The 25,838-nt window shown below is 47.6% G+C and overlaps 1 protein-coding gene, 1 long non-coding RNA gene and 1 other non-coding gene across 7 annotated transcripts in view; 1 reads left to right on the forward strand and 2 right to left on the reverse strand.

Moving 5' to 3' along the window:
- The window catches only part of LOC138423250 (uncharacterized), a 52,553-nt gene extending 40,328 nt beyond the window's left edge, over positions 1-12,225 (reverse strand). For both annotated transcript variants that reach the window (XR_011250195.1, XR_011250194.1), the window contains exon 1: positions 11,952-12,225. This is a non-coding gene — a long non-coding RNA (uncharacterized lncRNA). The remainder of the gene's footprint in view (positions 1-11,951) is intronic.
- Positions 12,226-19,311: 7,086 nt separating this feature from the next.
- Positions 19,312-25,838, forward strand: part of ZNF710 (zinc finger protein 710) — a 73,208-nt gene continuing 66,681 nt past the window's right edge. Inside the window, exon 1 of one of the 4 annotated variants that reach the window (XM_069560308.1) lies at positions 19,312-19,864. The gene's annotated coding sequence lies outside the window, so the exon portion shown is untranslated. The other 3 variants (XM_069560314.1, XM_069560309.1, XM_069560312.1) reach the window with 3 other exon arrangements.
- TRNAG-CCC (transfer RNA glycine (anticodon CCC)) lies at positions 24,116-24,188 on the reverse strand. The gene has a single exon. It is a non-coding gene; the product is annotated as a tRNA-Gly (tRNA).

Consider the following 25,838-nt stretch of genomic DNA (forward strand, 5'->3'; position numbering starts at 1 on the left):
ACTTTGGCCACCTCATGCGAAGAGTTGACTCACTGGAAAAGACCCTGATGCTGGGAGAGATTGGGCGCAGGAGGAGAAGGGGATGACAGAGGATGAGATGGCCGGATGGCATCACCGCCTCGATGGACATGAGTTTGGATGAACTCCAGGTATTGGTGATGGACAAGGAGGCCTGGTGTGCTGTGATTCATGGGGTCGCAAAGAGTCAGACGCAACTGAGAAATTGAACTGAACTGAGCAATATAGCTGACAGTGTTAGTTGGGTACCAAGGCTAACTTTGTTGGTCTTACAGACAAATTGGACTTATGAACATGCTCTCCTCTTGGAACAGAACTTGTTAGTATGCAGGGGACTTACTGTATAAGTGATATCATGTAGTATTTGTTGTAACGTTATTTGACCCTGGGCCTCCCTGATAGCTCAGTTGGTAAAGAATATGCCTGCAATGCAGGAGACCCTGATCCAATTCCTAGGTCGGGAAGATCTGCTGGAGAAGGGATAGGCTATCCACTCCAGTATTCCTGGGCTTTCCTTGTGGCTCAGCTGGTAAAGAATCCACCTGCAATGCAGGAGACCTGGGTTTGATTCCTGGGTTGGGAAGATCCCCTGGAGAAGGGAAAGGCTATACACTCCAGTATTCTGGCCTGGGGAATTCCATGGACTGCAGAGTCTGTGGGGTCACAAGGAGTTGAACACAACTGAGCGACTTTCACTTTCACTTATTTGACACTGAAGCCCTTCTTATCCAATGTCATTTAACAAACGCATTTGGGGGATCACTAATTTACAAGATAAAGCCCAGATACCTCAACACAGCATCCAAGAGCATTCCATTCTGGCCACAACCTCCCTTTCCAGACTCAGCACCCAGAATTTTTCCATGGTTACACCCTAGTTCCCACCACTCTGACCATACACAAATGCTTTGCACTGTCTCTATATTTTGGTTCATGTTACTCCCCTTTTCTTCCCTTTTCATTTTTCTAAATAAAACAACCGTTCTCAGGAGCTCCATGCAGATTATTATTTTATTAAAGGAATGGCCCCCATTTTAGGGGCACTTATCATGTGCCAGACCCTCTCCAGTCAGCTTTCCCCACTCAGGCCCCTGGCTTTGGCACTGGAGCAAGATGCTGACCATGACTTTGTTGCCTTCTATGCTTTGATACCTCTTTCCACTTGGCCCCCGCAGTCCCTTGTACCAATGAGCCCCCTCTCCCTTGTCCTAGACCTCTCCCTGGCTTGGGTCTTTAATCAAATTTCCCCTCATTGCCAACGTCCCTCTTAGAAAAGAGCTTTGCAGCATCTACTTGACAAGGATGATTGAGATCTCTGGGGTTCATTCATTCATTCTATAAGTACTGATTAAACACTGGAGGTTTTAAGATAGACATGGTCCCACCCTCACCGCAAGCCAGGGAAGACAGACAGGAAACACAGTGTAATGATCAATTCAATAACTGCTAATGTGCAAAGTGTTGCCAAGAAGTGGGGGGGAATGGGCCGATGAGAGGGACAGAATGAGACAGGAAGGGGACAGGGCACAACCTTTGAGAGAATGGCATAGCCCAAGGACATGACATAAGCTGATTAGAACCAGCTAAGTCCCAGATGGTGCTCAGTATATGTTCATTGTAACACATCAAAACATTAAATGACACACCCACAGATGCCAGGACCATAAAGGCCAAAAAGCGGGCTGTGGCCCAATGCCTGAAAATCCCCACCCCTTCCCCAAAATAGCTGGAACACTCCTCCCACTCATTGTTGTTCAGTCACTAGGTGCTGTCCAACTCTTTGCAACCCCATGGACTGCAGCAAGCCAGGCTCCTCTGTCCTCCACTATCTCCTGGCATTTGCTCAGATTCATGTCTATCGAGTTGATGATGCTATCTAACCATCTCATCCTCTGCCACCCCGTTCTCCTTTTGCCTTCACTTTCCCAGCATCAGGGTCTTTTCCAATGAGTCGGCTCTTCACATCTGGTGGCCAAAATATTGGAGCTTCAGCTCCTATTCATTAGCCTATGAACTAACCCACCCCTATAAACACTGACAACCCCATACCCAGAGGTCTCTTGCCATTCTTGCCTTCCAAGATGGCCCACACTCTGTCTAGGGAGTGTGTTTTCTCCCTGAATAAACCTTTTTTCACTCTTCTGTAGCTCCTTCTTAAATTCTTTCCTGCAGGAAGCCAAGAACCGATACTTGGCAGCCGTTCCCAGACACTGGGATGTGACCAACCTCTTGGGCCCCATTATCTTTCCTGCAATAATACGTGCACGCTCAGTCATGTCTGACTTTTTGCAACCCCATGGACTGTAGCCCACCAGGCTCCTCTGTCCGTGGCATTTCCCAGGCAAGGATACTGGAGTGGGTTGTCATTTCCTTCTCCAAGAGATCTTCCTGACCCAGGGATTAAACCCACATCTCCTGCACCTCCTGCGTTGGCCAGCAGATTCTTTTACCACTGAGCCACCTAGGAAGCCTAGAAGAAGAAAAGAAACACCGCTGGGCCAGCACACCCCATCCCTTGAAGGCGAGGAGGGTCTGCCTACACGCTCTGGCAGTCGCCACTATAGCCACTGCACATTTAGGAGGAGCAATAGCTGAAGGTACCCTTGCCTGGGAAATTCCATGGGCAGAGGAGCCTGGTGAGCTGCAGTCCATGGTCATAAAGCATCAGACATGACTGAGTGACTGAGCATGCACACCTGCAACAACCTGATCTGGTGTCCAGGGAGGGCCTCCTGGAGGAGACAAAGGCCCACAAGAGACAGGACAGCATGTGAAGGACACAGGTGCGGAATTGAGGAGCATTTAGGGGCTGCAGGGAGTACAGCAGGCGGGGGGACTTTGGAAGAGGACAGTGAGTAACAGGAAATGGGCTGTGAGTCTCCTCAAAGACTCAGCTCAGGGATGGGCCTCAAGAGGCTTGGGTATGAATCCTGATGGGGTCGTTTACTCTCTGTGGGGCCTTGGGTGAATATCTTTTCTTTTGTTTTTAATACTTATTTATTTGGCTGCACTGAGTCTTAGTCACAGCACTCACGATCTTCAATGTTTGTTGGAGGATGCAGGATCTTTAGCTGCAGCATGTGGAATGTAGTTCCCTGACTAGGGATCGAACCCAGGGCCCTGCATTGAAAGCACGGAGTCTTAGCCACTGGACCACCTGGAAGTCCCTTGGGTGAGTTTCTTAACCTCTCTGTTTCCGTTTTCATAGCTGCAAATGGGGCATCTTCTCCAACACCTAGCTGAATTTAATAAGTACTTAATACAAGCCAGGCATTTTTTCCAAGAACTTTACAGGACATAACAAATTTAATCCTTACAATATTCCTAAGAGATAAGGTATTACCACTTAGCAGATAATGAAACTGAGTCACTAAATTAACTTGTTGAAGGTGATCTGGCATGCTGTTAGGTATCTACCTGGCAGGGTTTCCAGGGTTTCAAGAGATAAATAAAGTGTAACATTTAACACAGTGCCTGGCACACAACACAGTCAGCCTTCCATATCTCCAGGTTCAGCATTCCCAGATTCAATCCACCTTGGATATTTGAAAAAAAAAAAAAAAAAAAACCAGAAAGTTCCAAAAAACAAAACTTGAATTTGTCAACCCAGTGACTATTTACGTAGCTTTTACATTATATTGATAACTATTTGCATAGATTCCACATTTTCTTAGATATTACAAGTAATCTACAATTGACTTAAAGTACAGAGGCGAATGTGCTTGTGTTATATGCAACGTGTTAGTCTCTCAGTCGTGTCTAACTCTTTGTGACCCCCATGGACTATGGCCCACCAGGCTCCTCTGTCCGTGGGATTCTCCAGGCAAGAATACTGGAGTGGGATGCCAGTTCCTTCTCCAGCGGATCTTCCCGACCCAGGGATTGAACCTGGGTCTCCTACCTTGCAGGCAAACTCTTTACCGATTGACCCACCAGGGAAGCTGGTTATATGCAAAGACTATGCCATTTTGTATATGAGACTTGAGCATCGTGGACACAAATCCCCACAGACAGTGAGGGAACAATGTGACTGCACAATAATTTTTACTATTTATTTTGATTTATCCTAAGGCCAGTGGGAAGCCATTAAAAGGCTGTAAGCCATCAAGAGGATGTTTTTTTTTTTAAAGAATGGCTCTGAGGAGTCCAGGGTAGATGCAGAGAGAGTAATTAGAAGGCTGTTACAACTAAGAGTTCGCATGCCAGGCTAAGGATCCCACATCCTGCCACTAAAAGATCTTGTGTGCCACAACTAGGACCTGGTGCAGCCAAATAAGTAAGTAAATAAAAATACTAAAAAGAATAAGAAGACTGTTACAGAGGAGGGAAATACTAGCAGCCAAATCAGACTTGTGCGAGTAGGGTAATGAACCCCTGAAAGGTATTTCCACGGTGGAATCCATGCGTCTTGGGCATTGAGGGGCACTGAGGTTTAAAGAGGAGTGCCAGGTTTCTGGGCTTCCCAGGTGGCACTAGTGGTAAAGAACCCGCCTGCTAATGCAGGAGAAATGCAGATTCCATCCCTGGGTTGGGAAGATTCCCTGGAGGAGGAAATGGAAACCCACTCCAGGATTCTTGCCTGGGAAATCCCATGGACAGAAGAGCCTGGTGAGCTACAGTCCATGGGGTGGCAAAGAGTCAGACTCAACTGAAGAGACAGAGCACAAAAGCCAGGTTTCTGGCTGGTCTTGGATGCAGTGCCATTGACAGGAGCCCAGTGCGTGGGACAGGTTAGGCGTGGAGACTTGTCTATTGCGGACAAGTGACACGTAAAGAGCACATGTAAGTAGAGACGGGCAGCAGCCAGGACATGCACAAGTTCAAATCCACGACCTGCGTTGTGCTGTAAGAGGCCAGGCCTGTAGCCAACAATGGACCACCTATCATTTGCTAGCCCTTTACTCTGCCTGACCCGGTTCTGATGCTTCACGGTCTCATTCAACCCTCCGCACACCCTAAGCAGAGCTCTGCTCTGGCCTTTCATTTAGAAAAGTGGGGGACTTCCCTAGTGGTCCAGAAGTTAAGAATCTGCCTTCCAATGCAGGGGACACAAGTTTGATCCCTGGTTGAGGAACTAAGATCCCAGAGGCTGCAGGGCAACTAGGCCCACACACTACAGCTAGAGACACCCACAAGCTGCAACAAAATATCCCACATGCCACAAGGAGGATCCCACGTGCCAAAACTGAAACTTGACAGAGCCAAATAACTCATAAACTAAATCATAATAATAATGAATAAAGAATGCTTTTTAAAAAGTGAAAAATGAGTTCAGGAAGGTTAGGTTACTTTCCCAGTGTCAAGTAGGTAGCAGGCAGAGCTGGGTTTCAACCCAGGTTGTGTTGTTGTTCAGTTGCTAAGTCACGTCTAACTCTTTGCGGCTCCATGGACTTCAGCACATCAGGCTTCCCTGTCCTTCACTATCTCCTGGAATTTGCTCAAACTCCTGTCCATTGAGTTGGTGATGCCATGCAACCATCTCGTCTTCTGTTGCCCCTTCTCCTGCCTTCAATCTTTCCCAAAATCAGGGTCTTTACAAATGAGTCAGCTCTTCACATCAGGGGGCCAAAGTATTGCAGTTTCAGCTTCAATTTCAGTCTTTTCAATGAATATTCAGGGTTGATTTTCTTTAGGATGGACTGGTTTGATCTCTTTGCAGTCCAAGGGACTCTCAAGAGTCTTCTTCAACACCACAGTCCAAAAGCATCAATTCTTCAGCGTTCAGCCTTCTTTATGGTCCAGCTCTCACATCCATACATGACTACTGGAAAAACCATAGCTTTGACTAGATGGACCTGTGTTGGCAAAGTAACGTCTCTGCTTTTTAATACACTGCCTAAGTTTGTCATAGCTTTTCTTCCAAGGAGAAACCCAGGTTATACTGATGTAGCAAAAGAGGTCACCGTGGGCAGGTCCAAAAGCAGCTCCAGTGTGCACGGGCCCACACAGTGTAGACTTGTGGGGCTCAAGAGTGGAACCAGCGCTGAGGATCTAAACAGCAAAAGAGAAGGTCCCAAGGGGTAAAAGTGAGGGTTTCCACTCTACCCCAAGTGCTTCAAAATCCCTTTGTGTTCATCAGTCCTGCTCACCTCTTCCCATGGTTTCTTCTCAGCTTAAGGAAGTCCTAAAGCTAACCTTTCCCCCATGCTCTGGAGCTCAGTCCCCAAGAAGGGCACCTACACGAGGGCACTAGACCAAATATCCCCAGTTTTGTCTGCAGACTAGGCCATGCCACCAGTTCTCTGCTTCCTTTCCCCTGAATCGCACTCTCTTGCAGAAAAGGCAAGGAGGTAAAGTAGGACCAGCCACCCCAGAGGAAAGGGTTAGCATCCAACACCAACAAAATGTCCAGTTGAGAGAATGTAAGTTGGGTCTCCCATTCTCCCCTCTGCTGCAGATTCCCCTAAGCTGCCTGTTTCCCAAAAAAATGAGCAGGTCCTTGGTCCAGAAAAGAAGTTGGAATCCTAATCTTCAGTGCCAGGTTTCACTCTGGATTTATTTAAATGACATGAGTGCAAACATTTTCTTCTAGTTTTGTTTCTGGTATTTTCTGTTCAGTGACCTGACTCATGTAACTTTTAATGATTTATCTATTGGGATTTAACAGTTTAAAAAATCATTTACCTAAAAATATCTTTATGTAATTTTTTAAGGTATTAAACATATTCAACACTGTCTGTTTAGTTTTGTCATCACTTTTTCTTTTAAAACTATACAAGTGATTTATGAGTATGAGGAGGAGAAGGGGGCGATAGAGGATGAGATAGTTGGATGGTAGCACCAACTCAATGGACGTGAGTTAGTGCAAACTCAGGGAGATGCTGAAGGACAGGGAAGCCTGGCGTGCTGCAATCCCTGGGGTGGCTAAGAGTCAGACATGACTTAGCAACTGGACAACAACAAAGTGGGTGTGCTCTTATTGTATGATATTAAAACCCTTACAGTTCAAATAAATCAAATGTGCCGTTCAGTTCAGTCGCTTAGTTGTGTCCAACTCTTTGCGATCCCATGAATCACAGCACACCAGGCCTCCCTGTCTATCACCAGCTCCCGGAGTTCACCCAAACTCATGTCCATCGAGTCGGTGATGCCATCCAGGCATCTCATCCTGGGTCGTCCCGTTCTCCTCCTGCCCCAATCCCTCCCAGCATCAGAGTCTTTTCCAATGTGTCAACTCTTTGAATCAGGTGGCCAAAATATTGGAGTTTCAGCTCAGCATCAGTCCTTCCAATGAACACCCAGGACTGATCTCCTTTAGAATGGATTGGTTGGATCTCCTTGCAGTTCAAGGGACCCTCAAGAGTCTTCTCCAACACCGCAGTTCAAAAGCATCATTTCTTTGGCATTCAGCTTTCTTCACAGTCCAACTCTCACATCCATACATGACCACTGGAAAAACCATAGCCTTGACTAGATGGACCTTTGTTAGCAAAGTAATGTCTCTGCTTTTTAATATGCTATCTAGGTTGGTCATAACTTTTCTTCCAAGGAGTAAGCGTCTTTTAATTTCATGGCTGCAATCAACATCTGCAGTGATTTTGGAGCCCCCAAAATAAAGTCTGTCACGGTTTCCACTGTTTCCCCAGCTATTTGCCATGAAGTGATGGGACCGGATGCCATGATCTTCATTTTCTGAATGTTGAGCTTTAAGCCAACTTTTTCACTCTCCTCTTTCACTTTCATCAAGAGGCTTTTTAGTTCCTCTTCACTTTCTGCCATAAGGGTGGTGTCATCTGCATATCTGAGGTTATTGATATTTCTCAGGGCAATCTTGATTTCAGCTTGTGCTTCTTCCAGCCCAGCGTTTCTCATGATGTACTCTGCATGTAAGTTAAATAAGCAGGGTGACAATATACAGCCTTGACATACTCCTTTCCCTATTTGGAACCAGTCTGTTGTTCCATGTCCAGTTCTAACTGTTGCTTCCTGACCTGCATACAGATTCCTCAAGAGGCAGGTTAGGTGGTCTGGTATTCCCATCTCCTTCAGAATTTTCCACAGTTTATTGTGATCCACACAGTCAAAGGCTTTGGCATAGTCAATAAAGCAGAAATAGATGTTTTTCTGGAACTCTCTTGCTTTTTTGATGATCCAGTGGATGTTGGCAATTTGATCTCTGGTTCCTCTGCCTTTTCTAAAACCAGCTTGAACATCTGGAAGTTCACAGTTCACATATTGCTGAAGCCTGGCTTGGAGAATTTAGAGCATTACTTTACTAGCATGTGAGATGAGTGCAATTGTACGGTAGTTTGAGCATTCTTTGGCATTGCCTTTTTTTGGGACTGGAATGAAAACTGACCTTTTCCAGTCCTGTGGGCACTGCTAGCCCACTCCAAATGTATCAGTTTGTGTACATTCATCCTGACCACCTTCTAGGTATTTACACACCTAATACATTTGCAAAAATACAGTTTTGTTTTGTGTACATTTTTCTTCTTTATGTGAACATCATACTAACGGCAACTTGCCTTCTTTGCTTAACGATACATCTTAGAGGGACTTCCCCGGTGGTCTACTGGTTAAGAATCTGCCTCCCAATGCAGGGGACAGTGTCTGGGTCGATCCCTGACCAGGGAACTAAGATCCCAGATACCTCAGAGCAGCTAACCTACAACTACAAGCAGAGTCCGCGTGCTGCAGGAGGATTCCGCGTGACATAACGAAGATCCTGCATGCTGCAACTGGGCCTGACGCGGATAAATAAATACGTCTTTTTCAAAAACAAACAAGAAACCCCCAATATATCATTTAGAGATAATTTTTGTTTTCTTACCATGTAAAGTTTGACTTATTGATACAACCAAAAATGTTCTCTTTTTCCTTGATTTCTCCCTTTGGTTCTAAGCTTAGGGAGTCATTTCTTCTCCAGGTGTTTGAAACTGTCTATTTTCTTTCCCTCACAACATTTTTACCTTTGGTCTTTATTATTATTGCTATTATTATGTCCAAATAAAATGCATTTGTTGTATTATGTGAGATGAGGATACTATTTTTTTCCCAAATGGCCAGCTAGTTAGCTCAAAATAATTTTCTAAATTACCCTTTCTTTTCCTGCATTGTCTCATTCTAAAAGTCCTATTTTAAACTACTAAGACAACTACAAATTTTTGTCCTCATACCACACAATTTTAAACAGCACAATTTCCTAATATGTTTTGTGGCTAGAAGTTCTATTCCCTCATCCTTACTCTCATTTTACAAAACTTTCGTTGAAATTCTACTTCTTTATTCTGCTAAATGATTTAATGAATTTTATAATCTTTTCCTTTTTTTTGAAAAGTTAAAAATCACATTTGGATTTTCATTAAGCCTGTAAATTAAACTGACCTTTCCATCTTTACCTCATTTAGCCTTTGCACTAGGCATAAAAAATGTCTCTCCCTAGTCATCTTTTCTTTTAACCTTAGGAAAAAAAATTATAGATTTCTTCATAGAGAAAATGCTATATTCTGGATTAGTTTATATATCCCATGCTTCAAACCTTTAGAAGATAAACCCTCTTCCCCAGTAAAATCACTTGAACTCACAACTTTGGGGCATAGCATTCTTGATATCTGCCTTAAATTCCTCCTCAACTTGTTTATTCATTAAACTAGTATTTATTTCAAGTGCCTGATATGCTTCAGGCCCAGGTTTGTGCATAGGGATACAGCAGCAAGTAAAATAGCTTTCTTTTTTTTTTTTCCTTTTGACAGCTCCTCTCGCCTTGTGGGATCTTAGTTCCTCCACCAGGAACTGAACTCCAGCCACTCCAGTGAAAGGGCAGAGTCCTAACCACTAGCCTGCCAGGGAATTCCCAGATAGTTTTCATATAATCATCTCAAAATATAATGCTTATTTTTAAAAAAATCATGATTATCTCAAAATAAAAAGTTTAATTAAAAACACTAAAGTTTTCTCTTCTTAGGAAGCTGGTATTCTAGTGGGAAGAGAAGAAGGGAAACAAGTAAGCAATTAGGCATATGTCATATCAGATGGTGCGAAATGCTGCCGAGAAAAAGTGCAGTTTCGGAAAGCTGGTCAGGGGCAGACGCTCTGTCCGCTGATTTCGAACAGAAGCTGAAGGAGGTGGCTTAAAATTTCTGCTTCTGCTTCTGTCAGAGAAACATCTCTATTTTTTCCCCCAGAAAATTATCTCAGAAGTATTCAAATTTGTCTACAATCTCACATATTCTTTTATATTTTTTAAGTCTATTTTTTGTCATTTCTACAATTTCACCCTAAGTTTTATTTCTGTTTTTTTCCCTTCATTATATTTGTCCATTGTATTATTTAGATCTCGTTTTTTACATAAAGAATCAACTCAAGGATGTACATGTTATGTACTGTTTTTCTATTTTTTAAATTTTTTTTGTTTCTTTTCTGATCTCTTCCTTCCTCATGTTTATTTGGGGTTTTGTTTTCATGTATTTCTAAAGTATTTAATGAGTATTTTGCTTGTTTAAATTTCTCTGGATTTAATATTAAAATCACTTTAAAAACTAAGATTTTTGAGTAAAGATTTGTGTACATATTGTTGGTTTTCCTAGGTGTGACTCTTTATCTTTCTTTCTAAATTAACACAACTCCTAGTATATATAACTGAATCATTGTGTGGTATACCTGGAACACCATATTGTAAATCAACTACACTTCAAAAAAAAAGAGTTAGACACACACACGCCCCCCCAAAGAAAACTGTTCACGCAAAAATAAAAAATAAAAATAAAGGCAGTGAAGCTCACACACACAAACTCCACTTCATTCCTGATTTTCTTCTTTATCCAAAAGCTTATTTGGGAGAATTTTAAATAGTCAATTTCTAACAATAATTTCTAGTGTTAGCATATTGTGAACAAAGGATATGATCCACATGACATTTGTACTTTGAATTCATTGGGCTTTTCTTTGTGATCCACTTTTAAAGTTATTTTCTGGATCCTGGGAAACAGGCTGAGTAACTTACAGCCCAAGCCAAAAGTCAGTATATCTTCAGGAACTGGGAAAAAGAACAAAATGTGAACAGGAAGTAAGCTTCAAAAAGGAAGTGATTTTGATACAGAGGAGACAAAGGACTGACTTTTTTCAGTACCCACTAAAGGCCAGGCACTGTGCTGGGTGCCTTGAATGTATTGTCTCATTCTGAGGCCACGCAGGATTCTTCAGAGCAGGAAATGGTGCCCCGGGGAGGTTAAGTAACTTCCTAAAGTCTGTTCCTTGCTCACCGTCCTGTCCCCCTCGCTGTGCTGAGCAGCTTCCCACTTTCAAGACTCAGTTTAAACATCACCTTTTTTCTCAAAGAGAAAAGTTGGCCCCCCCTCTTCTATTTGTGCAGAAGTCGTCGCTAGTCACATCAGCCACCCTTGGTTACCTGGAAGACCTGTAAGGATAGCCAGCACATTGTGGGTTCTCAATAAATATTTGCTATGAAGTGAAGAATACAGGCAAAAGGACCAAAATAAAGGACCAAAAAAGAGTTCCTGTATGAAGAAAGAACACAGCAAAGCCGTCAGCCAAGCCATTAGCCTAAGGTACCCTTCTCCAACCCCTGCCAAATGGCGATGCCTCGGGGTTTACAAGTAATAATATTGGCATTAATAGCTTGATCTGTTTGCAAAGTGTTTGCTGCCTACACAGCATTATCCTATCTGCACTAGCTTATTTGGTCTCCAAGAATGGGTTGTCCTAAGCCCCATTTTCTAGGTATAATAGTGAAGCATTTAGGAACTGAGTCTGGCCAAGGTCAGGCAGGGAAGCCTGGCATGCTGCAGTTCACGGGGTCGCAGAGTTGGACCTGACTCAGCAACTGAACAACAGGGTCATACAGCTTGCAATTCGCCATAACCAAGAGCTCCTCAGACTCCACTTAATGCCACATTCAAACTTGAACCCAGGTCCCTCCTGATGCTAAAGCAGACCTGCAGACACGCGTGCAGGCTCACGCACAAACATACCTTGCTGCCTTGGTGGAGGAGACGTTCAATTCCCCTCCGGCCTCACTCATCATTGTGGTTTCACAATGGAGTCTTTCTTCTTCAAACAACATGTTTAATTAATGCCTTAAAGGAAATTCATGAGGCTGATCCCTGATGTTACATGCTCATTCATTCATCTGTTCTTATGGACGATAAACACTGACAGAGCATTAAGAGCCCCTGTTAAGAATGCAAAGCCAGGTAATCTGCTAGCCCTGGACACTGGGACCCAGGTTAAGGTGGGGAGGATGACTTAGGGGGACCTTCAGGACAGCTCTGCTCACAGTCCACTCACCCTGCTTCCAGGCCTGCTTCCTCCTCCCCCACCCTCCCAGTTCCCACCCCACACCCTCTTTATCTCCCTTCACAAAAAGCCCCATTCTCTTTTTGCACAATACACTTTCACAATAGATAGTCTATTCAACCCAGAGCCCAAATCATCAGCAACCAAAATGCTTGGTTCCTCTTTCCTCCTAGGTCTTCAAAAGTTTCCAGGGGAGGAGGAATAATTGCATTCTGTAGCATAACTTCCTGTCCCTATTTGCTTGGCTGTTTCTCCTGCAAACTGGAAAGTCCTCGAAGGCCTGGCCCGGGTCTTTTCACTATTGACTATAGAATAAATGAGAAACCCAGGTCTTGCTCTCTAAATTTTTGGCCACACTGTGTGGCATGCAGAATCTTAGTTCCCCAACCACAGATCAAACCCATGGTCCCTGCAACAGAAGTTTTAACCACTAGACTACCAGGGAAGTCCTACAAGTAACTTTTAAACTTGTTTGTATTTCCTTCCAAGTTTTTATATGTATTTTTCAGGATAAATATTCAATATATATGTATATACAAAACTGGGCAAGACTACAATTGCATATGCAATTCTGTATCTCACTACATCAGAAACATTTTTCAGGTCATTAAATATTCTTCAAAAACATGGCTTTTAATAGCAATGCAGTTACATCAAACATGCATGCCGTAACTTCTTTAAACACTTCCTCACTGTTGAATACTTGGGTTATTTCCTTTCTTCCTTCTGTCCTTTTCCTTTTTATTGGCTGTAATTTTTGCCAACATAAATAATATTTTGATAAACATCCTTAACTCACATCTTTGTCCACACTGATGACTCCCCCTCTAATAGATTTCTAGAACTAAAGTTATTAATCAAAAGACATAAACTTTTTCAACTTCTCTTGACTTACAATATCAAATTATTTTCCAGGCTTTGATCCATCAGCCTTCTCATAGCAATACATGTCATCATTGTGGTTTTTATGTATTTATGTGTTTTTAACTGTTTAGTGAAGCTAGCAGTTTCCTGTTTATGGTAGGTGGCCCATGTTTCTTCTAGCTTATTTTTAGTCTTATATTTATGCAAATAAGGCCAGTTAATTTACTGGTCCAAACAATGATGGGAATAAAGCCACACAACTATGCACCCTTGGTCATAAGGGGAATGGGAAGTTTCACACAAAGGTCAGACGCTTACCCCATCTATCTAGCTACAAAGACTTGCTTTCTTTGGGTTTTTCTTACAAACCCTGAGAGCTGTTTAGCCGTGTAGCCGTGTCCGACTCTTTGAGACCTCATGAACTATACAGTCCATGGAATTCTCCAAGCCAGAATACTGCAGTGGGTATAGCCTATCCGTTCTTCATGGGATCTTCCTAACCCAGGAATTGAACCAGGGTCTCCTGCATTGCAGAAGGATTCTTTACCAGCTGAGCTACCAGGGAGGTCCCCCCTGAGTCTCCCTAAATTGCCACTACACTTCTGGGAATTTTGAGCTGCTGCCCAATACAACTTCTGTAGGACTCTGGTCCCTGACTTGGTTCTCAGTGACTCTCCAGCTCTGGTCCTCCTGCCATCTCCTACATCCCACTCTTTCAGGAATTCAAGGTTTGCTTCTGCTCTCTGAAACCCCTTGAAGATCCGTCCTCAGGGTCCTGCATCTTCTATTGACTGGAATCCATCCAGTGGCGAGGTTTGATTCTCAAAACCGAATATTAGACATTGCAAAGTCACTGATATATACATATGTATATACACATATATATTATTCAGCTGCTCAGTTGTGACCAACTCTTTGTGATCCCATGAGCTGTAGCACACCAGGCTTCCCTGTTCTTCACCATTTCCCAGAGCTGGCTCAAACTCACGTCCATTGAGTCAGTGATGTCATCCAACCATCTCATCCTCTCTCATCCCCTTCTCTTCCTGCCTTTCAGTCTTTCCCAGCATCAGGGTCTTTTCAGCGTCAGTCCTTCCAATGAATATTCAAGGTTGATTTCCTTAAGACTGACGGCTTTGATCTCCTTTCGGTCCAAGGGACTGGTCATGGTGGAGAGAGTTCTGACAAAACGTGGTCCACTGGAGAAGAGAATGGCAAACCACTTCAGCATTCTTGCTTGAGAACCCCATGAACAGTATGAAAAGGCAAAAAGATATATAGTATTTATAAAAATATTTCTTTATCTGGCTGTACGGGTCTTAGTGGCAGCATGCAGGATCTTTTAGTTGCGGCATGCAGGATCTTTTAGTCGCGGCATGTGGTATCATCCTCGGTGGACAGGGATGGAATCCAGGCCCCCTTTATTAGGAGCACGAAGCTTTAGCCACTGGACCACCAGGGAAGTCCTTGATATAAATTTTTAATGTTTGTTTGGTTCTGCCAATGAAACAACAAATTTTAATAATCATCTGCTGATCTCCCAGCAGTTACTCTGGTGAATATGTCAATTGGAACACTGAAGAGCTGTGTTTCATCCCTTTATTTGGCTTACTAGATTCCTCAGATTTTCAGAGATTTCAGAGATGGTTATGAACATTCTTGAAGGTCTGTGACATGACTGCATCCTCCCAATAATAAACCTTATACTAACAAATATTCCCTCCCATTCCAGCCATGGGGCTCCTGAAAAGCCCAGGGGAGGCTTCCTTTACTGCTTCTGCATCGGAACAGCTGATTTCTTTCTCTCTCGTGTGAGTGAATCTGAAGGCTTCCTTTCTGGGTTTGAGAGGATCAGGGGACTAAAGGTGATGCTGTCTGTGAGTGTAGGCCCTTGCGAGTACTTTCCTCATGGTCATTCACACAGGCTTCACCGTTTACCAAATGAAGTATCACGCGTCACGCGTCATGCATCACCTGCTTTCATGCCTGCCCACAATCTCAGGAGATGGCCATTACCGAAGCTACTCAGGTGTCAAAGAAGGAAGTGGGTCACTGCCCGGACAGGTTCTTGCAGGGAGGTGATCTGGGAGAGAAAAGGGGGAAGTATCAGGGGCGGATGGGCTTCCCTGGCAGCTCAGACAGTAAAAGAATCCACCTGCAATGCAGGAGACGCTGCTTTGATCCCTGGGTCGGGAAGATCCCCTGGAGAAGGGAATGGCTACCCACTCCAGAGAATCCTGAAGAATCCCATGGACAGAAGAGCCTGATGGGCTACAGTCCATGGGGTCACAGAGTCAGGCATGACTGAGAGACTAACACGCACATACACACACATGAGGAGGGGATATGCGAAAGAAAAGAAGAAAACAGAGATGTTGAAAGGAACTCCCACCTAGAAACTCTGGCTGCAAATTCTGACTCAGTCACTCCATAGCTGTGACCTTGGAAAGGTTTTTTTCTTGGAAAGCTTTTAAACTTTTCTGTGCCTCGGTCTCCTCAGCTATAAAATGATGACCAGAATATGACATTTATCTGGCACACAGGTGACTGCCTGTATAGTATGTTTATCACAGCAGGTCCATAAAAGTGGAAAGTTGGGAATATCCCGCCAGTCCAGTGCTTTATTTTTAAACAAGTAATATAAACACATGCTATGGGACGATGCCATTTGTTAAGAATGACAATGGATGTTTACAGACAGGGGGAGATATCTGTGACATATTATCAAGTAAAAGTGGTTGCTATTGGTAGGAATAACATTATGTCATTTTTGTTAATTTTCCTAAAATAATATGTTTACATGTATAGTCATTCATCTGGTTAACAATATTTACTTTACATAGTTTTATTACTATGCATTTATGTGCAGATGTGTGCCTATAAAATGTCCAAGGTTATATACCAAACTGTAATGTCTCTACAGGAGTTCTTTTTCAGGTTTGCTTAGCTGGTTATCAAATTCTCTCACAATGAACTTGTGTCATAAAGAAACAGTAGAAGTGCAAAAGGTTTACGACGCAGGAACTGGAACCCTGGTGTCTGCCTGGATCCAGGGGGCAGGCTGCTGATGCCAAGTTCATTTGCAGGTTGCCTGGAGAATGAGGAACACAAGCAAAGGACTAAGAGGTTTCAAGAGACTTAATGTGGGCTCTAGAGGAGTCAAAAATCGCTCTCTCCCCCTCCCTTCTCCCCAGTGTGAACTTCTCAGTCCACTTTTCTCCACTGAGCAGACAGCCAGGCACCTACTCCTAGGGGCTCGCTGGGATTTTACAAGGCCCACTCTCCTCTGTTCCTATTTGCTCTTCAGGCAGGCGACATCTCCACCCATCAGGCCAGGCCTTGGTAATCACAAGTTGTCACATTCTGGTCTCATTCCTGAGTTGACACCCTGGCCATCCTGGTTGGCTGTAGGTGATCCCCATTCCCAGCCACCCATGAGGACACAGGGCATCTCTGAAGGAATGCTCTCTCCACAGCCAGTTCATCACATTTCAGGTATGGTGACTCACTCAAGTTTCAACCCTTAACATAAATCTTCAGTTAGTAAGAGCACCTCCCGTCACTCCCTAACACATAATGACAATGAATAAAAGCTATCATGTATTGGAGCTTATGTCCCAGATGCTGAGCTGGGCACAGGCTTTTTTAAGCCTCACAGAAACCCTGTGAGTCAGTTGTTTTTACCCCATTTTACAGATGAGAAAATTTACATTCAGAGAGGTCAATTGACCCAGGAATATGCAGCAAGTCAACCTGGACCCTTAAACATAAAACACTGTTTCTGCGGCCCATAGGTCTTCTTGGTGGTTTAATCGCTCAGTTGTGTTCAACTTTTCAGACCCCATGGACTGAAGCCCACCAGCCTCCTTCGTTCCATGGGATTTCCCAGGCAAGAATACTGGAGTGGATTGCCATTTCCTTCTCCAGGGGATCTTCCCAACCCAGGGATCGAACCCAGACAGTCCCCTGCATTGCAGGAGGATTCTGATTGAGCCACCAGGGAAGCCCATAGGTCTTCTTACCCTCATCTTACAAAGATGGGAACTAAGGCTATTAACCCCCCAAGTTCATGGTGAGCAAGTGGGAGAGGCGAAAGTTTTAAAATCTCCCTGCTATCCTGCCCCTGCCCAACTCGTGCTCCGACACCCGTGTGTCCCTGCTCTGCCACTGTACTCTCCACTGCAGCCAGTATTTGTGGAGGCTCCAAGAATCCAGAAGAATGTGCTCTCTTGCCTTGGCATCTTCAGACAGGCTGTGCCATCACATGCGTTTACCTAGACATCTGGACATAACTTCCTCCAGGAGCCATTCCTGACCATCCTAGTCCAAGCACCCCTTTCCTAGGTGCTTCCTTGGTTCATCCTTATGTGTAACATGCAGCACTGTGGTTGCCTGTCTTCTGGTTTCTTCCCCTGCCAGTCTAAAGCCTAAGTGACGACCACAGGCACGGATGGTTGTTAGGTCCTTAGCACCCAGCATGGAGTGGGCAGACTAGGTATTCAGTCAGCATGGGTTACCCAAATGCTCCACTGTCAGTGCTGTTTGTTTTATTTGGAGGAAATAATTTAGGTGCACTAAGCAGATTTTAAGATGACAGAAATGTGGCTCCCTGGACACCCCATTAAGAAGGCAGAATGGGTGGGGGATGGATGCTCTGGGGTCATCCAGGGCTCAGTTGCCGTGATATTAAAAACCACGCAGTCCTCCTTGCTAAAGCAAGTCCCAGGCTACTGTTTTCTCACTCCCAGTCAGAAACAAATCATGTTCTGAGTGACTGGAGTCATTGCTCACAGCACCGGGAGCTGGTTTAGGGTGGGGTGAGGGGCAGTGGCCTTGGGGCTCCAGTGTCTAAAGGCCCAGGCCTGCCGGCTGGGGGGAGGGGTGCAGAGTGGCAGGTCCTGTGTGTGAGTGGGGGGCGGGGGGGGGGAGACAATGGGGCTCAGCATCTGCTCCTCGCTGGGAGAAGGGACCCTCCAGTGAAAAGCCAGGGAGAGCAGGGAAGTGTGGGAGGAATTGATGAGGAGAAGGGGTGGAGCCAAGGAGACGCAGCCGGGAGGAAGGAAGAGAAGGGGAAGGAAGAGCGGAGGGAGGGGAGAGGATCCAGGCTCTCCTTCCTCCCGGTGACCTGGTCCGGAGCCGCAGCCTTCTCTCGCATTGTTTCCTGCGGAAACGTGGGGGGCCCATGGAGACTCACGCTTCTCCCCAGCCCCTGGCAGCAGCCCCCAGTCCAAGGGCCAGGCATCCAGCAGGTGCTCAACACTTAGTTGGGCAAAAGAGACATGTGGCCCAAGTTTGCTCTGGGAACTTTTCCCCTTCCTTTTCCCCACTTCTCTGGAGAAGAAGGCAGAGCAGGTTCTTAGGAACACGCCCAGGCGCCCCATGAATAATTGACCCTTCGTGGGGTCTCTGCCGCGTTCGGTCCGAGGGCTCAGAGTGGAGAAGCGGCTGGATGTTAGAGGCCGGTCAGGAGCCGGGGGAAGGCAAAGCTGCGCCAAGCCCCGCGGCCCTGCAGGGAGGAGCCGGGGGCCCGACCCCCGCACGGCCAACGGCCACGCCTCGGCGCCCCCCAGCAGCGCGCCGGGGGGCGGAGGCCCAGGTTCTGCGATGGGCGAGCCTGCGGGGGCCGGATCCCAGCGGCTCTTCCGAGCCCCTACCCCACCCCGGCTCAGGCGCTCGCAGTACTCCCCGCTCCCTCGAGTCTGGACGTCCAGGGCTCTGCAAACAGCTGTTCAAAGGCTTTTTACAGTTCAGTGCTCTGCGGGGATGTTTGTTCCAAGCCCATCTGCCTACTTTAAAAATACATAAGTGAAGAACACACCCAACCTTCCACCTCTGGCTGGGGAGGGGCGGACTCGGCGGCCCCCGCCCGCACTTCGGAAGGAACCCGCACCCAGCACCCGCGGCTGCGTCCCCCCAACCCCCACCGACTCCTCTCGGGAGGACGTCCCATGCTTCCCACGGGGGAGGGGGCGTCCCCTGGCCCCCTTTGTGCCAGGCAGGACCGGGCCCCCCATTTCCATGCGAGGTTCTTATGCTCCCCCTCTCCCCGCTTCAGTTAATCTTTGTTCCCCTTTTCTGCTGAGGAGAAAAAAAAAAAGAGAGAAAGAAAAGGAGGAAAAAAGGCGTGACTTGATTCTCAAACGAAACTCCCACAGCAAACAAAACCCTTTTAGAGAAATAAGGAGGAAGAAGGAAGAAAAGAGGGAAGGGGAAAAAAAAGAAAGAGAGAAACCCCTCCAGGCTTTCAATTTGAGTGGGAGAGTTGAACCGAAAGAAAGAGAAAGAAAGGAAGAAAAACCCTCTCTGCGGTAGAAAGAGAAAAGAAAACTTGGGCTGACAAGAGGGGGGTGTTGGGGGGGTGGAAGGAAGTGAGAAAACAAAAGAGAGATAAAAGGGCTGCTTTTCTGTCTTTCTCTTCCTCCGCGAGCTGGGTTAGGAGGAGCTGTTTTGCATCCCTTCACGTCAGCCCTGCCTCATTCCCTTCTTCCAGGGAGGGAGAGAGAGCGAGCGAGCGAGAGAGAGAGAGAGAGAGAGGAGAGGGAGAGAGAGGGGGAGAGAGAGAGAGAAAGAGAGGAGCCGGAGGGAGGGCGGCAGGAGCAGGCGGCGGGCGCGCGTGGAGGCGGGCGGCGGGCGCGCAGCAGCAGCCCGGGCGGTGGGCAGCCAGGAGCCCCCCCGGCCCCGGCCCGCCACGGGCCCCAGCGCAGGAGCCGCGCCCGGACCCAGGGTGAGTGTCCCGCGCGGCCCCCGGCCCCCAGCCCCGCAGCCCCGGGCGGCGCGCCGGCGGGGGCGCGGGGGGCGCGGGGGTGGGTCGCTGCGGCCGCGGCCGACCCGCCCCCCGCCTCTCCCCGGGGACGGCGGCGCGCAGGCCCTCGCCGCGCTGCAAACATGTCGTCTTTTCCTTTCACTTCCACATTCCCTCATGCCGGAGAGCTGAAGGGAGAGAGGGAGAGCCGGGGAAAGAGAGAGAGATGGCGTCTGGAGGGAGGGAGGGAGGGGGGTGTAGAGGGGGAAGGGAATGAGGGAGCGGGCGAGCGAAAGCGGGCGAGAGCGAGGAGAGCGCGCGAATGAGAGAGAGAGAGGAAGAGAGAGAAAGGGAGGGGAGAGAGAGAAGCAAAAATGAAAGGAAAGCGCGGCGGCGGTGGCGGCGGGGCGGGAGGCCCGGCGGCGGCGGCGGCGGCTCGCGGGCCCGCACGTGGGTGTCCCGGCGCCCGGTGCGCTCCCCCCGCCGCCCGCCCGGGACTCAAAGTTTCACCCCCTCGCCGCGCCGCCCCGCCCCGCCGCTGCCCACAAACTTTATTCTCCGGGCGAGTGGGGTGGCTGCGCGTCCCCGCTGTCCGGGGTGGGGGAGGGCCGGGCGCGCCGCCGGGGGGCGCCCCCCCGGGGCCGCCACGCGCCCCCCCACCTCGGGGCCGGGGACCTGTTGAAAGCGCTCGCCGTCCGGCCGGGTCCCCACGGCCCTCCTTGGTCGGTCTCGGTTCCCCTTCCTCGTCGCCCACCCTTCTCCGTCTCCTCGCGGTCATTTTCCTAATTGGACAGAGCTGTGGGGTGTGATCGCTGGCGTCAGATTGGGGGCCCCCCGAGGCTGCCAGGTGGGCGCTGGGGACTTGGGGACCGACGGGACAGCCCCAGCCAGCGTGCAGAGCCCACAGATCCGGCCCTGGTGCCACCGCCCCCCTAACCACGGACTTGCTAACTAGTGCGTATCGGGTTTTTTTTTTTCCAACTTGCCTTTTAAGATGACTTTTATGGTCGCTGCAACTGCTTCCCTTCAGTCTGTGCTGTAGTTTGGGAAGATTTAAGAGGCCAGGGAGGTGCTTGCGTGGGTTTTAACTAACCCGAAACGATCATTAATGTATCTCTTAGTTCTGCGAGGGATCGGGCAAGGCGTACTCGGAGCCCGGATGCGTTTTCACAGGGTCACTACGAGGTGCTGGTCCTTTCCCGGTCTGAGCGGTCCAATGAGGGACCCGCCTGGAAGCCCACCCTAGAGCTGCGGGCCGGTCTCCCTAAGTGCTAAGGGCACCCAGAACGCCTTGATTTCTGTGCAAAATGGAAACTCCCAGCCGGCGTAGACCTGGAGGGGATATAGCCAGTTACGGAGGGCGCCGGGGAAGCTCACAAGATTACCCCACAGGTGTGTGGAGAGGGACTTTGAACTGTGGGGGTCACCCAGCCAACTTCGAAGCTGGTCTTTCAGTGCTGCCTTTGTACACGTGTAAGTAAAACAGTCAAAGTTCATTTCTGCCAAGCAGAGGGCCTGGGGCCTGCATCCCTGGTTTTGCCCGGAGACCAGGGGCCTTCAAGGGACCCGCCGGGCCAGGTGGGGGAGGGGAGGTGAGCCGCTCCTAATTGTCTTTAGACTTTAGAAAAGGCATTCTTAGTATTTGTGATCAAAGCCATGGGCCTGTCTGGTTTTGATTTTTGAGACTATGGTAGTATGGTAGTCCCTTTCTCGTTTAAAGCAAATATTAGTCTTTAGAACTTTCGTGGTGGTTTTGTCAGCTGACCCTCCAGCCACGTCACTGTGTGCCAGGCACCTGCCAGTCTGGGAACAGGACCTCTAATTGGTCACCTGTAGCTCTAGTGGTGCTAGTGTTCTGGTAACCTGCAGGAGTCTGCCTTCTTGCTTGACAGCAGTGGGGGTACAGCTGCTCTCTTTGAGGTAGGGTGAGTTGGCCATGTGGGTCATGGTTTTCTTTTCTCCAGGCTCACCTGGTTGCCTGTATGCCCATGGAGGGAGAGGCAGTGAGTTGAAGTGGGAACAGAGGTTCCCGCTTCTCACAGAAGATTTCTGGGTGAGTCCTTGACCTGTGGTGTGTGGCCATCGGGCCATTTCTTCTGAACTTGAGGCACTTCCATTCCAACCAGGCATTTTCTACCAGGGAGACTTATTTTAGGCTCTCTGTCTGGAGACAAGGAGACGGACAAGGTCTGGCATGGTTTTTGAGTTGGAGGAAGGGAGACTAATGGGCCCACCAGAGATTTTGCATACCTTCTATTTTAGGTTTGCCTTGTGGCCCAGGGATATTTCTACCAGAGTTGTGCTTGGAAATCTCAGGTTTGAAGTTGGAAGGGAGTAAATAAATAAAGGAGGAGTCAGCGCATCTCAGGATGCTGTTTACAGCTCCTCATCTGACTTGCTCAGCCAAGAATCTGAGGGCGGGGGCTCACCTTGTTGAATTAAGGAATCTGCCGAGTCTCGTGTTAATGGTGGTGGATCCTAGCCCTTAGACTGCAAAACTGGAAGAGGACCTTAGAGCTTGTCTGAAAGATAGAGACAAGAGAAAAACTTTATGCTTGAAATCACTCAGTGATTGACAGAGCCAGCACTCAAACACAGGCTTTCAGAGTCCATTTCCAGTGATCTCTCTCTCTCTTTTAATATGTATCTATTAATTGGGCTGCACCCAGTCTTAGTTGTGGCATCTGATGTCTAGTTTCCTGACCAGGGATTGAACCCGGGTCCCCTGCATTGAGAGTGTGGAGTCAGTCACTGGACCACCAGGGAAGTAAGTCCCCCAAGGGCTCTTAGCACAAAGCTGCTGCCTGTATGCCTGCTGGAGCACCTGAGTTACGCTCCATCCAAAAACTGTGGCAGTGAGAACATGAAAACCTGAGATATGCTCAGGACATAAGTAAATGAAGGACCTTATTTTCCGGTTGTGTTCCGCATACTGTTCTGGAGGATTTGATGGCCAGTGTGACTACATGGGGAAACCGCGTGTTTCAGGGTGTTTTAACACTTACTTCTTCAAAGTCTGCCAGTTCAGCGGGGCAGCAGTTTTAGTCATCGGCTTGTGCCTAAGTCCCACTGAGTATTTTTTTTTATCTAGAATGCTTTCTTCCTGCTTTGTACCTGTGTGTGATTTATTTAGATATGGTCCGGGAGAAGAATGGGGATGGAAAGGAAAGGCCAGAGACCCAAACTGGTATCTCTTCCTGGGTTACATCTCTTACTACCTTCCGTTCATGAGGTCTTCCATTGTTAATTGCTAATGATCACCTGTGCCTACAACAGGGCCCGGCACATAGTGGGCCCTCCATAAATTCTTGTTGAATAAATATACTGGGGGTTAGGAAAAAGAGTTCCCTCCCAGAAGGGACCGACAAATGACAGACGGAGGCAGAGACAGGGAGGTAATTGATGGGAGCTGCAGAGTTTTGCTGTGAGTCAGGGCTTAGAACAAGCTCCAGACAGGTAAGGCAGGAGGGGCTGGGAAGAGCTAGTCTCACGAGGGGTGGAGCCACTGGGTGGAGACTTGTGAAACAATAGATGTGGAATTGGACTGGTTATGGGGAGGATAATAATAACCATGGGTCTTGGGCCAGGCTTGTGTAAGCGCTCTATGTGTATCCTCTCCCTTAAGAGTCCTCACAGGTGCCAGTTGTTGCCTTCAGGCTGAGTTGTTCAGTCGTGTCTGACTCTTGGCCATCCTATGGACCGTAGCCCACCAGGCCCCTCTGTCCATGGGATTCTCCAGGCAAGAATACTGGAGTGGATTACCATTTCCTCCTCCAGGGGATCTTCCTGACCCAGGGATTGAACTGCCTGAATTGGCAGGCGCATTCTTTACCACTGCCTGGTTTTTCCCATTTAGCAGATTGGGGAACTGAAGCACAGAGGAGTCAGTAACTCATTCAAGGGCACAAAGCTGGTGGTGTCTGAACTCAAGCAGACTGACTTCAGACTTGGCTGCCCTAGAATGATGATGAGTGCAGGTATTTCTGCCCTTGTCAAGGAGCTGGGCATTCAGAGCTTTGGGATTGCTAGAAAGGATAGCAACGGAAATATTGAAAAAGAAATTGCTGGTCTGCAATGCAGTGAGGCTGGTCAGGGAGATGGCCCTCTGCTTCCTTTGCCAAGGCCCTCAAGGTATCTGAAGACTATAAAAGTTTTTTTTTTTTTTAATTTATTTGGCTGCTTTGGGTCTTAGTTGTGGCATGTGAATGCTTTCTTGCTGCTTGTGGGATCTAGTTCCCTGACCAGGGATCGAACCCTGGCCCTCTGCATTGGGGGTGCAGAGTCTTAGCCACTGAACCACCAGGGAAGTCCCCTGTAAGGGAATATTTATTTGGGGGACCTAACTATTTCCCAGGCATAGTGGCTAGTACCAGATTGGGTCTGTTTTGCGCTTGATAAAAAGATTTAGGAGACTTTCTTTTTTAAGGTTGCTTTTCAAGTTACGTTTTAGTCCACATGTATTTGAAACTGGTGGGAATTTTAAAGCCAGAAGTGTCACCTTTGTCCATGAGGCCTCTAGAAAGTGTTTCCCACCTGCTCAAGCCTTCCCTTCCTACTCCAAGTATGCTGGTCCAGGCTACTCAGCCCACATCTGCTGCCCTTTAAACAAAATTATTTATTTTCGGCTATGCTGGGTCTTCATTGCTGCTCTGGCTTTTCTCTAGTTGCAGCAAGTGGGGACTGCTCTACACTTGCAGTATGCAGGCTTCTTACCGTGGTGTCTTCTGTTGAGGCGCACAGGCGTCAGCAGCTGCAGCACATGGGCTCAGCAGTTGCAGCTCCCGGACTCTGTAGTTACGGCGCACGGGCTTAGTTGGTCCGAGGCTTGTGGGATCTTCCCTGATCAAGGACTGAACCTGAGTCTCCTATGTTGGCAGGCAGATTCTTTGCCACTGAGCCACCAGGAAAGCCCACAACAGCTGCCCTTTTATTGACAGTCTGCCAGTCCCGTCCTCGTGGAGTTTGCAGTCTCCCTGGGAGACAGACATTAAACTAATAATTACACCAATACTCTTTAATTACAATTGTTACAAATGCTTCAAAGGAAAAAGTACAGAGACCACGGGAGCTGATAATCAGGGAGAACGGGGGAAGGGAGGCTTTCCTGAAGAAAAGGAATTTAAACAGCCACACCGAGGATGGGCAAAGAGGCTTTAACCAGGTGGGACAGTCCGTTAGCCTTGAGGTAAGCCTTTGCTGCTCTGTATGTGGTCCAGGCACCAGCAGCAGCAGCATTACCTGAGAGCTTGTTGGAAATGCAGGATCTCAGGCCTGCCCCAGACCTGCTGAATCTGCATCTTAAGATTCCCGTGTGTGGTAGAGTCTAAGAAATGCTGATGGAATCAAAGTACCGAACTGGGAGGTTCCCAGCTTTGCTGCAAGTGAGTTGGGTGACCTCAGGCAAGTCACCCACCTTGAAGTGACTTGAAGGAGTAATAACAAGAGAATTAGATCATCCCATAAGTTCTTTCCCAGGTGGCTCAGTGGTCAAGAATCCGCCTGTCAGTGCAAGAGACACAAGAGAGGCGGTTCGATCCCTGAGTCTGGAAGATCCCCTGGGGGAAGAAACGGCAACCCACTCCGGTATTCTTGCCTGGAGAATCCCATGGACAGAGAAGCCCGGTGTGCTAAACGAAGAGTCGGGCACAACTGAGCACACAGCACATACACACACAGCTTCCTTCTGGCTTCTCAGATCTTTGGCTTTTGCTGGTGGGTGCTGTCTCCAAGCTTCTGGAGGGAGAGGACCTGGGCTTACACAGCAGCCACCTGTGCCATGCTCGTGGTCGGAGGGCCAGCAGTGGATACTAGTCCATGCTCTAGTCTGACTTCAGTGAGCACTAAAGAGGGGCCAGACCATTCTTAGGGGAGAGATGAGAATAATTCACAAAAAGCATGTGGAGTTTCGTGGCACATACAATACTGTCTTTTTATTTTTAATATTTATATATGTATG

This window comes from Ovis canadensis, chromosome 18 (genome assembly GCF_042477335.2).
Source record: "Ovis canadensis isolate MfBH-ARS-UI-01 breed Bighorn chromosome 18, ARS-UI_OviCan_v2, whole genome shotgun sequence".
Classification (NCBI taxonomy): Eukaryota; Metazoa; Chordata; class Mammalia; order Artiodactyla; family Bovidae; genus Ovis; species Ovis canadensis.